The sequence below is a fragment of the Rattus norvegicus genome, chromosome 5 (assembly GCF_036323735.1).
Source record: "Rattus norvegicus strain BN/NHsdMcwi chromosome 5, GRCr8, whole genome shotgun sequence".
Classification (NCBI taxonomy): Eukaryota; Metazoa; Chordata; class Mammalia; order Rodentia; family Muridae; genus Rattus; species Rattus norvegicus.
Genome location: NC_086023.1, coordinates 77269637 through 77283545, shown reverse-complemented (window position 1 = coordinate 77283545; position 13909 = coordinate 77269637). Strand labels below are relative to the sequence as shown.

The 13909-nt window shown below is 46.3% G+C and overlaps 1 protein-coding gene across 8 annotated transcripts in view; it reads right to left on the bottom strand.

The window, feature by feature from the left end:
• Pakap (paralemmin A kinase anchor protein) overlaps nucleotides 1-13909 on the bottom strand; it is a 466751-nt gene that overhangs the window by 160111 nt on the left and 292731 nt on the right. The window lies entirely within an intron of this gene.

The following is a 13909-nucleotide window of genomic DNA, read 5'->3' as shown; positions in this document are numbered from 1 at the left end:
CACTGAGACCTTGAAGAGAGCCTGGGAACCGGAGAGACGGCTCAGTGGTTAGGAACTCTTGCTGAGTTCAGTTTTCAGCACCCACATCATGTGACTCACAGCTCTGGCTGAAGGTGACAGACCAGCCTCTTTGGGCCTCCTCAGGCGTGCACATATGTAGCATACATCCTCACAAGCACACAGTAAAACTAACAAATAAATACACCTTAAAACAACAATAACAGAACCCAAGTTAAAGACAAAATAGGTACCATTACTGTTTATTTATTTACTTTTATTTTTGTTTTTTGAAACAGGGTTTCTCAGTGTAGCCATGGCTGTCTTGAAACTCACTCTGTAAGCCAGGTTGACCTTGAACTCAGAGATCTCCCTGTCTCTGCCTCCTGAGTGCTGGGTTTTAAGGGCATATGCCACTACCTCCTGGCTACCATTTTGTTTTTGTGGAATGAATAGATAGCAGAAATGAGACTTCAAGCTGGTCTTGTGCCTTTAATCCTTGAACTCCAGAAGGTAAGGCAGGAGAAACCACCTAAAATTCAAGGCCAGCATGGGTTATGTACAGAGTTGTAGTCCAGTGTGGTGGTTTGAACAAAATGCCCTCAGACCCACAGAGAGTGGCACTTTTAGGTGCTGTGGCCTTGTTGAAGTAGGTGTGGACTTGTTGGGGGACGTATGTCATTGTGGGTGTGCCTTGAGGTCTCAGATCCTCAGGCCAGGCCCACTGTGCAGTCTATTCCCGTTGCCTGCAAATACAGATTATTAAGTCTCAGTTACCACTCCAGCACTGAATCTGCCTGCATGCCATCGTGCTTCCTGCCTCGATAATGAACTAAACCGCTTGACTGTAAGCCATCCCCTCTATTAGAGTTGTCACGGTCATGGCGTCTCTCCACAGCAATAAAACCCTTACTGAAACAGCCAGTTTAGGCCACAGAATGAGACCTTGTCTCAAAAACAAATAAGAAAGCCAAAGGCAGAGGGAGATACTGGAATTTTCAAGAGACAAGTAGTTTGCCTAAGAATACCCCTGTGCATGCATATTCAGACGGATACTCACAGTCTGTGTTCCTGTACATACATGTGTGAGCTTGAGTGCGTGTGTTTGGGTCCACAAGCTTGTGCAGGTGTGGAATGAGGCTGGTTCATCTGCCCAGAGGACTTAGGCCTGATGGTGTGGTGGTTTGAATATGCTTGGCCTAATGGTAGGTGGCACTATTAGGAGGTGTGGCCTACTGAATGACATGTCTCACTGTGGGCTTTGAGGTCCTATGCTCAGGGTCCACCCACTGCAGAAGAGAACCTCCTCCTGGCTGCCTTTGGATCAGGATGTAGAACTCTTGGCTCCTTCTCCAGTATGTCCACTGGACACCGCCATGCTTCCCACCATGATGGTACTGAACTGAACCTCTGAACCTGTAAGCCAGCCCCAGTTAAATGTTTGTCTTTATCAGAGCTGCCTTGGTCTTGGTGTCTCTTCATGGGAATTGAACCCTAACTGAGATGGATGGGGGTGGGGTGGCGCTTTGTTCACCACAGCATTGAAGAGTGAGTCAGAAAATGGAGTGTTTCATCTCCTGCTGTATTCTCAAAGGCCTTCCCAGCCTTCTTCTGTTTAGGAAGTGGGAAACAGACTCCAATTACAGGAAACTGAGAACAGAAGAGCAGTGCAGTGCAATTTTATATGAGTTTTAGAAGACCCTTGTGGTTCAAACTCATTTTGAAGCCAGTTGTTTCTGCAGGCCTGTGCCAGTAATTAGAAATTAAGGTCCTTTTAGGCAACCACGTGACCCACATGCATCTCAAGAACTGTTCACCCAAAGGGTTCCCACTTGGGGCAAGAAAACAACCTGAAGCCTGGGCTTTAATCTGTAATTCTTTTGTAAGGATTTCTGCTTAGAGTGAATTCTCTATGGGCCCCATAAAGAGTCTGGCACACTCTCCACATGCCTGAATACACAGGTTGGATGGCCTGGTTTGCTCAGGGGGGAAAGATAATTGATATTTATTCATTGAAAGGAAAAAAATTATGCTATGAAATCTCCAAACTCAAACCCAAGCCACTCTCTTAGATCCGTTCAGAGAAGAAATGCTTCCATGATTAAGAGCGCTCGCTGCTATTACAGAGGACCAGCACTCAGTTCCTAGCACCCGCCCAGCAGCTCACCACTGACTGTAAACCATTTCCAGGGGAATCTGGTGCTCTCCTCTTACAGCACTGCACATACATGGTGTGTACAATGTAGGCCAATGTTCATACACATGAATGTTTTTTAAATGTTAAATAGAACTCCAGGGCAGGTGGTGATGGAGAAATACTTAGGCCTTTGGATTCTTGAGAGAGTCGGTTGTGGGCCTCTGTGTTCCTGTCTTCCCAGACAAAGCCTTTGGAGTTGCAGCCTTCCCGGTCCTCCAGATCCCTGTGTCTCCACCCCAACTCTAGCACCCGAGCCTCTGAAGTCCCTGTTTCAGGTCTGTCTTCTTACTCATGACTTTCAAAAAATTTCCCAAACATGGTGTGGTCACATCCTTTCCTGCTTATATTTCTGTGCCAGGCTTGGGTTGGGAGACTGTGATCTGACCCTGTTCTCAGGGGTCTGCAGGCAATGTGGGAGGCCAGTTTCTCCTAGGCAACCTGATTTGCATCACAGCCCCATCTTCCGGCCTTCCCTGTCACACAAATCTTCCGCAGCTGGGTGGGTAGCATGTCACATGTCCACCCAAAGCACTATATGTCTTTCCAGACGTCTTCCCTTGCTCTTGCTTTTGAGGCACAAAGCACTGTGAGCTCATTCAAGCACCCGGAAAACCCACGAGAAGCACACAGAAAAGGATTAACTTCTGTGTAAATTTTGCGGAAGGTCTGAGGATAATCTTTAGACCTCATGACCAAATGTGAACCCTTCTAGCATGTAGTCATGTTGTGGTAGGTTGTCATGGCAACTTTAGCACATGGGCATAAAACGAGAAAGCCCTGATCCACAGCTGATGTGAGCAGAGGGCAGTTCGGTTCACTGAACCTGGTCAGTGGCAAGGCTGTATGTCAGAGCTGCCCATTAGGGTCAGGCCCAAGGAAGGGATAAACTGGGAGGCGTGAGTATTGGGCAGGAGTTTAAAAAGTCTCCGTGTGGGAGGAACAGAGGAAGTTGGATTGCAAAGAAAGTAACGGTGAGCAGAGAAAAATGAATCATGGAGGATGGGGAGGCCAGAGGTGGTCAGAAGGGATTCCAGAACTTGGCTGTTGCTAAACGCTATCATCAGTGTGTTTGTGATGCATGTGGGAGGGAGGCGGGGTGGCTTGTTTAAAGGATTTGAGTTCAAGCAGCCATGCACTGGATTTGCTGAAGGCAGTAGATTACTTTATGATGCAGGGTTGTTTTTGATTCTAGAATGCTTGTGTGATTGGAAACAGACAAGGCTAATAGTTATCAAAGTTAAAACCCTCACTGGGAGATTGGTTTGGTCCACTGAAGAAGTCAGGAGCTGGAGCCCAGACACTGTCAGCGTGGATTTGGGGTGCATCCACAACGTAGCACGGGGAGATGTAGAACATGAAGTCCTCCTTCATCAGCACGTGCAAGGGCACCTAGCTCTTGGACACAGACGAAAACCCAAAGCATGCACAACTCGACGGTGACACAGGCTCACTCTGGTGACCTGATGGTGGGGGGCAAATATTCCGCTTTCTCCTCTCCTCTTTCTCTCCAGCCATTGAAAAGAATTTTGTTTTGGCTGGCTCCATTCCTCTCCCTTCCTTGCCTTCGAAAGAGAGTCCTGCAGGTGCCAGCCCAGTAGCTAGGGCCTCGGAACAGACATTTGAAAAAACTAGAGAGGAAAATCGAGCTTAGAGGTGAGAGGAAAGCTGGGGTGGGGAACACAGGTGCAAAGCTGCCTGATTTGAGTCACAGAGAAGGGGAGAGAAGCAGGGAGGACTGGGGAGAGAGTGTGAGAGAGGGGGAGGGATGGAGGATGGATGGAGGGAAGGGAGTACGGGATGGTGACTGCCATGTTAACAACAGTCCCCAACCTCCCCCTCCTCTCTCAGTTACAGCTTCATGCAAGTGTTCTGCCACTGACCTATACCTCTCCTGCAGCACTGTTTTAAGATTTATTTTAATTTTTATTCATGTATGTGCCTCTGTGTGTGCCAAGTGTAGAGGTCAGAGCTTTCAGGAGTAGGCTCTCTCCTTCATGGGTTCTGGGGAATCGAACTCAGGTCATTACATTTTCACCTTTACCCACTGAGCCATCTCACTGGCCCACACACTAAAAAAAAAAAGTTTTTTTAAATACTCTGCCTGTCTTTTCTTATCCAGGGCTGCAGGGCTGCTCCTCTTAGGCCAGTCCCATGCTGGCCTGGAGTTTTTGTCAGAATCAGAGAGGAGGAGGAGACGCTCATAGGAAGCCTGAGATGTTTGCACAGAGATTACCCCTACAGTAGAGTAAATCCAACACTAGCTGAGAACAGATTACCCAGCGCTATGGGGAACCGTGGAGAATGCAGAGAAAGAATGCTGACGCCACCCTTTTTTCCCCTATGAGGAAACCCTTACCACAGAACTACAGGACTCTGAGCTCAGACTGATCTCGCAGTCAACCAAAGGCAAAAAGTTCCGGCAAATGCATCAATCCGCCCACACCACTGTCCTGTCTGCACCTCTCCACTCAAGCCGCTCACAGCCTTGGGCAGGTCCTGACTGAGGGAGGGAAAAGCAGTCTCTGTGTAGTCAGTCCTATGGGCCTTTGCTTAATAGACGGTTGGATTTTGGAGCCGTTTCATTTGGTTTTGGTTGTTCATTTGACATAAGGTCTTGCCATGTAGCCCTGGCTGGCCTAGAGCTCACTGTCTACACCAGGTTGGGCTTGGATTTGCAGTCATCCTCTTGTCTCTGCCTTCAAAGAGCTGGGATTGCAGGTCTGCACCATCACCAGCCCAGAGCCATTTTCTTATAGCAATAGCTCCTAGCAATGGCTATGGATCTGAACGGTTGGCTCTAGAATCCCTCTAGATCTAAATTTAAACTGGGCACAACATGGGGCACCCTTATGTAATGTCACTATGGAAAGTGGTTATGTGGGCACACACTGAGGAGCGGCCCCTGTACCCTCATAAGGTCTTCTAGCAAATCTGAAAAGGAATCACACATTAAACAGTGGCAAAAACCAGGAGTTCTCTTTCCTAAATTCTTTCTATCCCAGTACAGTTCACAGCTCAGGAACTCACCATATTTCTTACCTTTGGTAGGTGTGCATAAAGAGGCAATTTAGTAATGGAAGGGCAAGTGCTAGATGGAAAGTTCTAGTTCTTCACTGTCCATTTGTCTGAGTTTAAAATTGGGAAACGATGTCTCTGTGAGGGTCTGAAAGGGTTTCCAGAGGGTTTTAACTGAAGAGGGGAGACCCACCCTAAATGTGGATGGCATCACCCCAGGAGCTGGGGTCCCAGACTGAATAAAAAGGAGAAGACAGCAAAGTGAGAGGAGCACTGACTTTTCTGTTGTCTGACTGCGGATGCAATGTGGCCGGCTGCCTCGGATTTCTGTACCTCTGTTTTCCCTGCCATGAGGGAATTTCTTTTCTCAATCCATGAGCTAATCTGCTTCCTCCTGTAAGTTTGCTTTGCACTGAGTTTTCTTGTCACAGCACCGAGAGCAGTAAGTAGTACAGGATCCTTGGAGATACTGAGACCACATGGCGAGCGTCCAAAGGGCAGCCACCCACGACAACTTATTATGTAATTAAAAGAGGCTGGGCCGACTGGAACTGACAGCGTATTTCCAGGGTTCCCCTGGGGAATAGCCAAATAGTCAGCTGAAGTTGGAAATGACAGATCTCTGTCTATCTTCACATCCCCGAGAACAATCAGAGTCCCTTAGAAGGGTCTCTGACCAGAACAATGTATTAAAGGTAACCCAATGGAGTGATAAACACTAGACAACAATGTTTATTACTGTTCGGGTAAGGCCCATTCTGACAAATGAGAGAATGAATAGACTTTAGAGGCATAATTACGGGGACAATAGAGTGAAAGAGGACCCTCCATCTTGATCCCAAGAGGAAAGCAAAAGAAAGAATGTGGTCCTGTCCACAGCATTCTCTGAAGTCAGAGAACATTTGTCATGGGCTCTGAGCACATGACCCACAACCACTTGCCTCTAGAGACGTCATGGGGACAGACGCCATAAGGGTATGGCCTATTATCAAATAGAAGTGGGGGGTAGGGGATCCACTGGGAGAGGTATTGACAGGAACTGAAGCGGAGTCCTTTTTGCCAAAGACTCAGTTGGCCTGGGTATGGTGCCACACTCTTGGGGTCCGGGTACACAGGAGGGAGGGAAAGAGGATCAGAAGTTTAAGGTCATCTTTGGCTACATGGTGAGTTCGAGATTACCCTGGGCTGCAGGAGGCTCTGCCTCACACAAAGACAAACAAAACAACAGTGACAAGAGCTCCAGTCCGTCCTTGGCTTCCAAAGTACCTAGAATCCTTTACCTCTCAAACATCGCTCGCCCTCCTGTTTTTTTTTTAAAAGAATACTGGCTTACATAACAGATCTGGAAAAGTGTTAGTTATGGTCTATGACTCCAAACTCGTGTAGGTTAATGAGCGATGGGAAGTAAGGAGAATAGCATATAACCACAGGGACAATGTGTTACAGCAAATGCCCCCACGTAGTTGCTATATGGAATTGGTCAAAACGGGCTTTCCAAAGTCAAATATAAAATGAAACCTTAAACAGTTAATCTGATAAATCAGTGTATATGGAATGAATAAGTTCATATTCAAGTTGAAGTGTTTATTACTTCTCAGAGCGTCTGGGAATGTAACTCAGGGGTATAGCATTGCCAAGAGATGGGTTCAATCTCCAGCACCCCAAAAAGTCTCTATGAAAAGAGACAGGGGACTGGAGAGATGGCTCAGCAGTTAAGACCCAGGTTCAAGTCCCAGCACTCACATGGCAGCTCACAACATTCTGTAATCTAGTTCTAAGTGGTCTGACCCCCTCACACAAAGATACACGCAGGCAAAACACCAATGCACATAGAGAGAGAGAGAGAGAGAGAGAGAGAGAGAGAGAGAGAGAAAACACTTGGGGTAGCGGGTAAACTGAACCCCCAGGACTTATATAAAATACCAGGCATAGTGACCTGTATCTGGGACCCCAGTACTGAGTACTGGGTACTGGGGAGAAAGGTGGGGAGAAGAGTGGATTCTGGGGGATTGCTGGCCAACCAGTCTTGTTGAAATTGGCAAGTTCTGGGTTCAGTGAGAGATCCCATCTCAAAAATATAAGGTACAGAGTGTTGGAGAAAGACCTCCAACCTCTATGTCCCAAATAACACCAAGCACGTGGGGTTCAAAGAAGAGAAAGAGGAGAGCAGGAGAGTGAGCCGAGGAAGGAAGGTGCGGCCTGCCACAGACACCATCAACATTTCACTGCGTGTTTTCAAAATTACATCATCGGACCCGCCCAAGGCTTGCTTTGATTGGCACAAACAGAGGCTTAGAGAATCTAAGTTGGGGAGGTTGTGAAGCTGTGCCTGGACATCAGAGAAGATATTGAGAAAGAATTCTGGGAAATTCCTGTCAGAAAGTCGGCAGGAACCCTCCGTGGGAAGTGCTTAGGCCTCTTATTTCCAGAATTCCTCTGTTAAGGGCCACCAGCAGCAAATCTGAGTTCTGTTCATAGCGCCGACAGCTAAAGAAAGTCAGATCAAAATGTCAAGGCCGAGGAAATGACTATGAAATTGGGAGGTTTGCCATGAACTGTAGCGGAATGATTCAGGAAAACACATCTAATAACAGCTAATCAAATACCCTCTCCCCGCTGAGCGCAGGCAGCTTCTGGCCCTTCAATTCCTCCAGCGCTGACTCAAAGAACACATTATTCCAAGGCTTTAATAGACACTAGCTCTCCTTGTATTTTGAAGCAGGCCCAGGTTAATTGTTTTCAGATCTGGGTTTTGGTGATGGTGGGGTTCAGATTTCTTTTGAGTTTGATGAAGAATTACCTGTTGGAGCCAGTTTAATGAGGAGAGAGAGATGTCCGATTAACTGAGAGGTCTGCAGCAGGTGACGGCTCAGTAGAGTTCCATAAAGCAATTAAACACACTCCACATGGGGTAAAAACCTAGGCACCTTTTACCTCATTACAGGTAGCAAATGCCTAGTTTAGGGATATGATGCGGATCAGCCCTGTTTTCTAAAATCTGAGCAGACAAACTTCCTGGAGTCCTTAATAAATTCCTTAATTAATTCCTTAGTAAAAAAGGACCTACCTTGTATTACTGGTGACTTGGGGTTGTTTGAGGTCTCGGGGTCTCAGGCATGCTAAGAAAGATGCTCTACAATACAGCTACACTCCCGGCCTTTCAGCGGTAAGTTGTTCTGTGTACGCTACCTTTAATTAATTAATCAGCTACGTAACTACTTCTTTTTTTAATGTTGTTTTAACCTTTATTTACCCTTATGTGTGTACCTGTGCATACACGTGTGGATGTCAGTTGGTGTCAGATTCTCAGAGTTACAAGCAGTTGTGAGCCCCCCGAAGTGGGCGCTGGGAACCAAACCTGGGTCGTCTGGTAGAGCAGCAAGTACTGAGCTTTTGAGCCATCTCTCCAGGTCCAAATCACCTTATTTACGTTGAAGTGCTGGGATGGATCCCAAAACCAGTTACTGCACTGTTACTATATCCTGAGGCCTGTGTCATGATTAATATGGTGGCTCTCAACCTCTGGGTCAAGATCCCTTTGAGGGGGGTTGAATGACCTTTTCCCAGGAGTTGCCTACAATCATCGGAAAACACTAATATTCATATTACAATTCATAACAGTAGCAGGATTACAGTTATGAAGTAGCAACAAAAATTTTTTTATTGTTGCGGGAGGTCACCATTGTATTTAAGGGTCACAGCATTGGGGAGGTTAAGAACCTCTGTGGCTAATACATGGATCACCTGATTCCACATACAAGGATATTCTCTGGATTATAATTTTAATTAGAAATCCATCCAGGAGACTAGTACTGTGCCTCACAGCACCAATTTACTTTATCTATCCCAGTAGTATTGCTACAGCCAAATGGGATCAAGGCAATGGAAGAATTAGCTTCAAAAAATGGCCAAGAGGGGGCTGGAGAGATGGCTCAGAGGTTAAGAGTACTGGTTGCTCTTCCAGAGGTCCTGAGTTCAATTCTCATGACCATCTATAATGAGATCCTTCTGGTGTGTCTGAAGGCAGCAGTATACGTGAAATAAATAAAACAAATCTTTAAGAAAACAAGCAAAAAGAAATGGCCAAGAACAAAAGGAAAGACGAAGCCATGTACACCTTAGGGGTCCCCAGCACCCACCAGGCTTCCAGGCTTTGGATAATATTTACTTCTTGATGCTGAAAGAGGACATGCACTGCGGTCATTTATTTAATAAGTTCACATCTTAACAGTTGCTGGTTTGTAGAAAGTATTTCCTAGGTCCTGATGGGCATGCTGATTTTCATGATTTTATGTAAAATGTCGTAGAAGAGAGGTCCATGCCCAGAAAGATCCTGGAGCCCAGCCTCAGAGCAAAGTTTGAGTCTTCTAACCACAAGGAGAGCTCAGCACTGACTCTCCTATTCTGGCTGCCCCCGTGTCATGGCAGTGCTTAGGAAGATGCCAGCCCACACCATGCCATTAGTAATTCAGGCAGAAATAGAGGTATATACCCACACATACACGGCAGGAAATAATGCCACCGTGCTATAACGCCAGCATTATATTCCACTGGGTGAACACACACGCACACACAGGCACGGCATGCGTGTTACCAAGTAAGAAAAGTACACAGTAGTATACATAGTACCACTTTTGTGACTATGTCTGAAATATCCTTTAATCCTCCTGCCTCCACCTTCCAAGTGCTGGAATTGCAGTGTGCGCCATCATGCCCTGCTTATGTGAAACTATTCTCTATCCTTTCTGTAAACTGAAGTCTCTCCTCCTAACAGCTTTGGGGAATACAGATACCAAAGACCTCTGGTTCTGCAGAAAAGGAAACAGGCAAAGATCATGGGACCAGCCAACATCCTGCTCGGAACTCATCCCCAGACACTGTAGATAGCATTGAAAACTAGGCCCTTAACCCCAGCGAGAGCCTTCCTCTAAGATGGCATAATGTTCAGGAAAACGCCTAGCACAGCAAAATGATAGGGTTAGAAATCACCAATTAGAGCAATTGCTCTGTACGGGCAGTGCCAGTGCCTTGCAGTCAGGCAGCCAGAGCTCCTGCCTGGCAAGTGGGACTTTCCTTTTTAAAAAATGGCGCTGGAGATTAAATCACAGCCTCATAGGTCCCCAGATATTGGAGCCTATATTTTAACAAGTGAACCAGGCAGGCATAGGATTTATTTCTAGAAGGCAAATGAAACAAGAAGAGCTTTTCTCTCTCCCCTCCCCAACCCCCTCCGCCTCACAGAGTCTCAATTATGTCTCAGCCTTCAGATTGCTAAGATACTAAGAGGTTGTGTAACACCTCTGCTATGAGAAGTTGATACAGAGCCTTTTCAACATACTTGAGTGAGTTCTCTCACTTGGACCTCTCAGGCACCTTGAGAAGAAAGAACTCTGCATGAAACCTGGGCAGCTTAGTATGTTTCTGTTTTGTTTTCAAAAACTTTCTCTCTCTCTCTCCTCTCCTCTCTCCTCTCTCCTCTCTCCTCTCTCCTCTCTCTCTCTCTCTCTCTCTCTCTCTCTCCCCTCTCTCTTTGCGTTTGTGTGCACACGAGCGTGTGTATGCAGTGTGCATACGTGTGTGTTTGGACGCCTGAAGAGGCCAGAAGAGAGTGTCATGTCCCAGGAGATGGATTTACAGGCCTTTACGAGTTCTCTTATGGGTGCTGGGAACCAAATTCCAGTCTTCTGCAAGAGCAGCAAGTGTTCCTAACCACTGAACCATCTTTCTGGCCCCATAAATTGGTCTTCCTTCCTCCCTCCCTCCATTTCTTTTCCTTCTCTTTCATTTTCTTGTTCTTTCTTTCTTTTTCTTTTTTTTTCTTTTGAGACAGGGTCTCCCCAGCATTGCTCTGGCTCTCCTGGAGCTCACTCTTTAGAACAGGCTGGCTTTGACCATATAGATATTGTCCTGCCTCTGTCTCTTGAGTGCTGGGACTAAAGACTGTGCCATCCTGAGTTCTTAAACACAGATGCACACCACTTCATCGAGATGATTGCTTCATTAAAAAAATAAATAAATAAACTAAAAGCTCTGCAAGTCAGCCCTTAAAATGGCCAAGAAATCACAAGGAGAATTCCAAGAAAAACAAAGAAGAAGGTGACTTAAAGGGATGGGAACCACATCTGTACTCAAAGATTCAGAGGGGGACATCAACAACTTCCAGTAAGATTCTTCTTTGAGTGTGGAGTGCCTCAGACTGGGGAAGGCTGAACTAGTACAGGAAGAGAACCTTGGTAGCAGCATCAGTAAGGTGGGGTAGTGACTGGCTGAGAGACAGATTCTACCTCCCATAGGGCATCTCTGACTATATCTTTGAAATCAGCGAGTCAACTGGTCACAAAGAGAGCGTTCCAATCCCAATCCGTTAAGTTTCCTGAGTTCAGGCAGGCTACTAAACATTGGTTGAATAGCTAGAGAGCCTGGCCTCTCAGATACTTGATATCCCAGTCATTTCTCCTGAGCAAGCTGACCTCCTCAGCATGTCTCAGCCTCATCCCTAGACCACGGCACTGGGAAGGATGGGGCTTTCCTTCTTCTCCCTTCTCTGTCTCCTCCATCCATCTCTGAAAGACAAGCACCCAGCCATTCACTCACCCCCTCACCTCCAGGGTTTTCTGGTAAACACTTCTTAACTCCAACATTATGATTTGGGGAAAAGCTAAGACCTACCACCTTCTCACCACATTCCAGGGCAGGCATGGGTAGCCATCGGAAGTGGCTCTGGGCCCTCAGAATGGCTACTCAAGGGCTCTTCTCCTAAACTCAAGAACTGGGTCTCCTTGTCCTTATTGTGAATTGAGCATGGAGACCTTGGGAGACAGTCATGTTTCCAGCAGTGGAAAGAGACTGCCTGAAAGGGTGCTGGCTAAAGAGAGTGGCAAGGGGTCAGCAGCATGGCTCAGGAATCTGGAATCCCTGGTTAGTCACGCTCAAGCCCTGGTTAGTCACAGTGCCTAGCTGGCCCTTTGTCCTTCCTGTCATCAGGCTGTGTGCGTTAATAAACACTCAACCCCCCCCCACCCCCAGACCAGCTCAAACTTGGTTTTGTGTCTTGCAATCCAAAGACTCCTGACAAACATATGCTTGGGCTCCTTCTGGCAGAAAATCACGAGGAAGCACGTGATCACTCTGTCTCCTTTCCGTCAGTATTTGAAGTCTGAGAAATCTGGAAGGCACATGTAGCCTAGAGGAGAGGTGGGGGAGCAGGGGCACTGGGCTGCCCAATTCTGCAAAAGCACAGCTGGGGGCAGGCTGTTAAAATCCATGCAAACAGAAAGCAGAGAGGCCAGATCGGCTCAGTTCCAATAAAAGCTGGAGTTGACATTAGGTCAACGTAATTCCAATAAATAAATCTTGGAGTTAGTCCCATAAAAATTGTGTGTGTGTGTGTGTGTGTGTGTGTGTGTGTGTGTACATGTGTGTGAGTGTGTACATGTGTGTGAGTGTGTATGAGCGTGTGTGCACGTTTGTGACTGTATATATAAGTGGTGTGTATATGTGTTTGTGAGAGTGTGCACATGTGTGAGAGTGTATGTTTTTGTTTGTGAAAGTGTGTGTGAGTGTAAGGGTGTGTGCACATATGTGAGTGTGTGTGCTGTGAGTTTGTGTGAGAGAATATGTGTAAGTGGTGTGTGTATGATGAATGAGTGTGTATGCGTTTGGAGTGTAAGTGTGTGTGTGTGAGAGTGTGAGTGTATGTGTGTCTGTGAATGTGTGTGCATACATCTGAGTGTTTGTAGATTCGAGTTTGTGTATATGCGAAAGTACGTGTGTGAGTGTATATATGTGTATGTGTGAATGTGTGTATGTGTTAATGCATGTGTGTGTATGTGTGTGTATGATGTGTGTGAGTGTATATGTGTATGCATGTCTATGAATGTGCATGCATGCATATGATTGTGTGCATATTTGAGTTTGTATGTATGTGAAAGTATGTGTGTGAGTATATATGTGTGTACGTGTGAATGTGTGTATGTGTTAATGTATGTGTGTATATGTGTGTGTATGATGTGTGTGAGTGTATATGTGTGTCTATGTGTGAATGTATGTGTGTGTTTATGTGTGCATGCATTTCTATATAAATACCCATGTTGGGTGTTCTTTTCTATCAGTCTCACCTTACTACCTTGAGGCACAGTCTCCCACTGAACCTGAAACTGAACATTTGTATTACTTATCCTTTTCTATTTTGCTGTGACAAAAATGCCATGACCAAGTCAACTTATAAAAGAAAGCATTGGACTCAGCTTACTGATTCAGAGGCTTAGTGAGCACATTATTAGAGCAAATGCATGCAGGTGGGAACAGCAGGAGCTCACATCTCAAAACCACAAGCAGAAACAAGAGGGAGGGCTCTGAAAATGGGAAGAGGTTTCTGAAACCTCAATCCTTGTTCCCAGTGACACACCTCCAATGAGGCCACACCTCCTAATCCTTCCTAAAAATTTCAACAAACTGGGGACAGAGTCTTCAAACATCTGATTCTGTGGAGGCCATTCTCATTCAAACCAATATACCACTTCAATTAGGTTGACTGGCCAGTGAACCCCTGGGATCAGCCTGTCTCCACCTCCCAAGACTGGGGTTCTAGGCATATGCACCCTGCCAGCTCTTTTACCTGGGTGCTGGGTCTGAACTCAGTGCTGTATGGCAGGTACTCCCGCACCAAGAGTCACCCCCTTAGCTCCCGAGGTTTGTTTT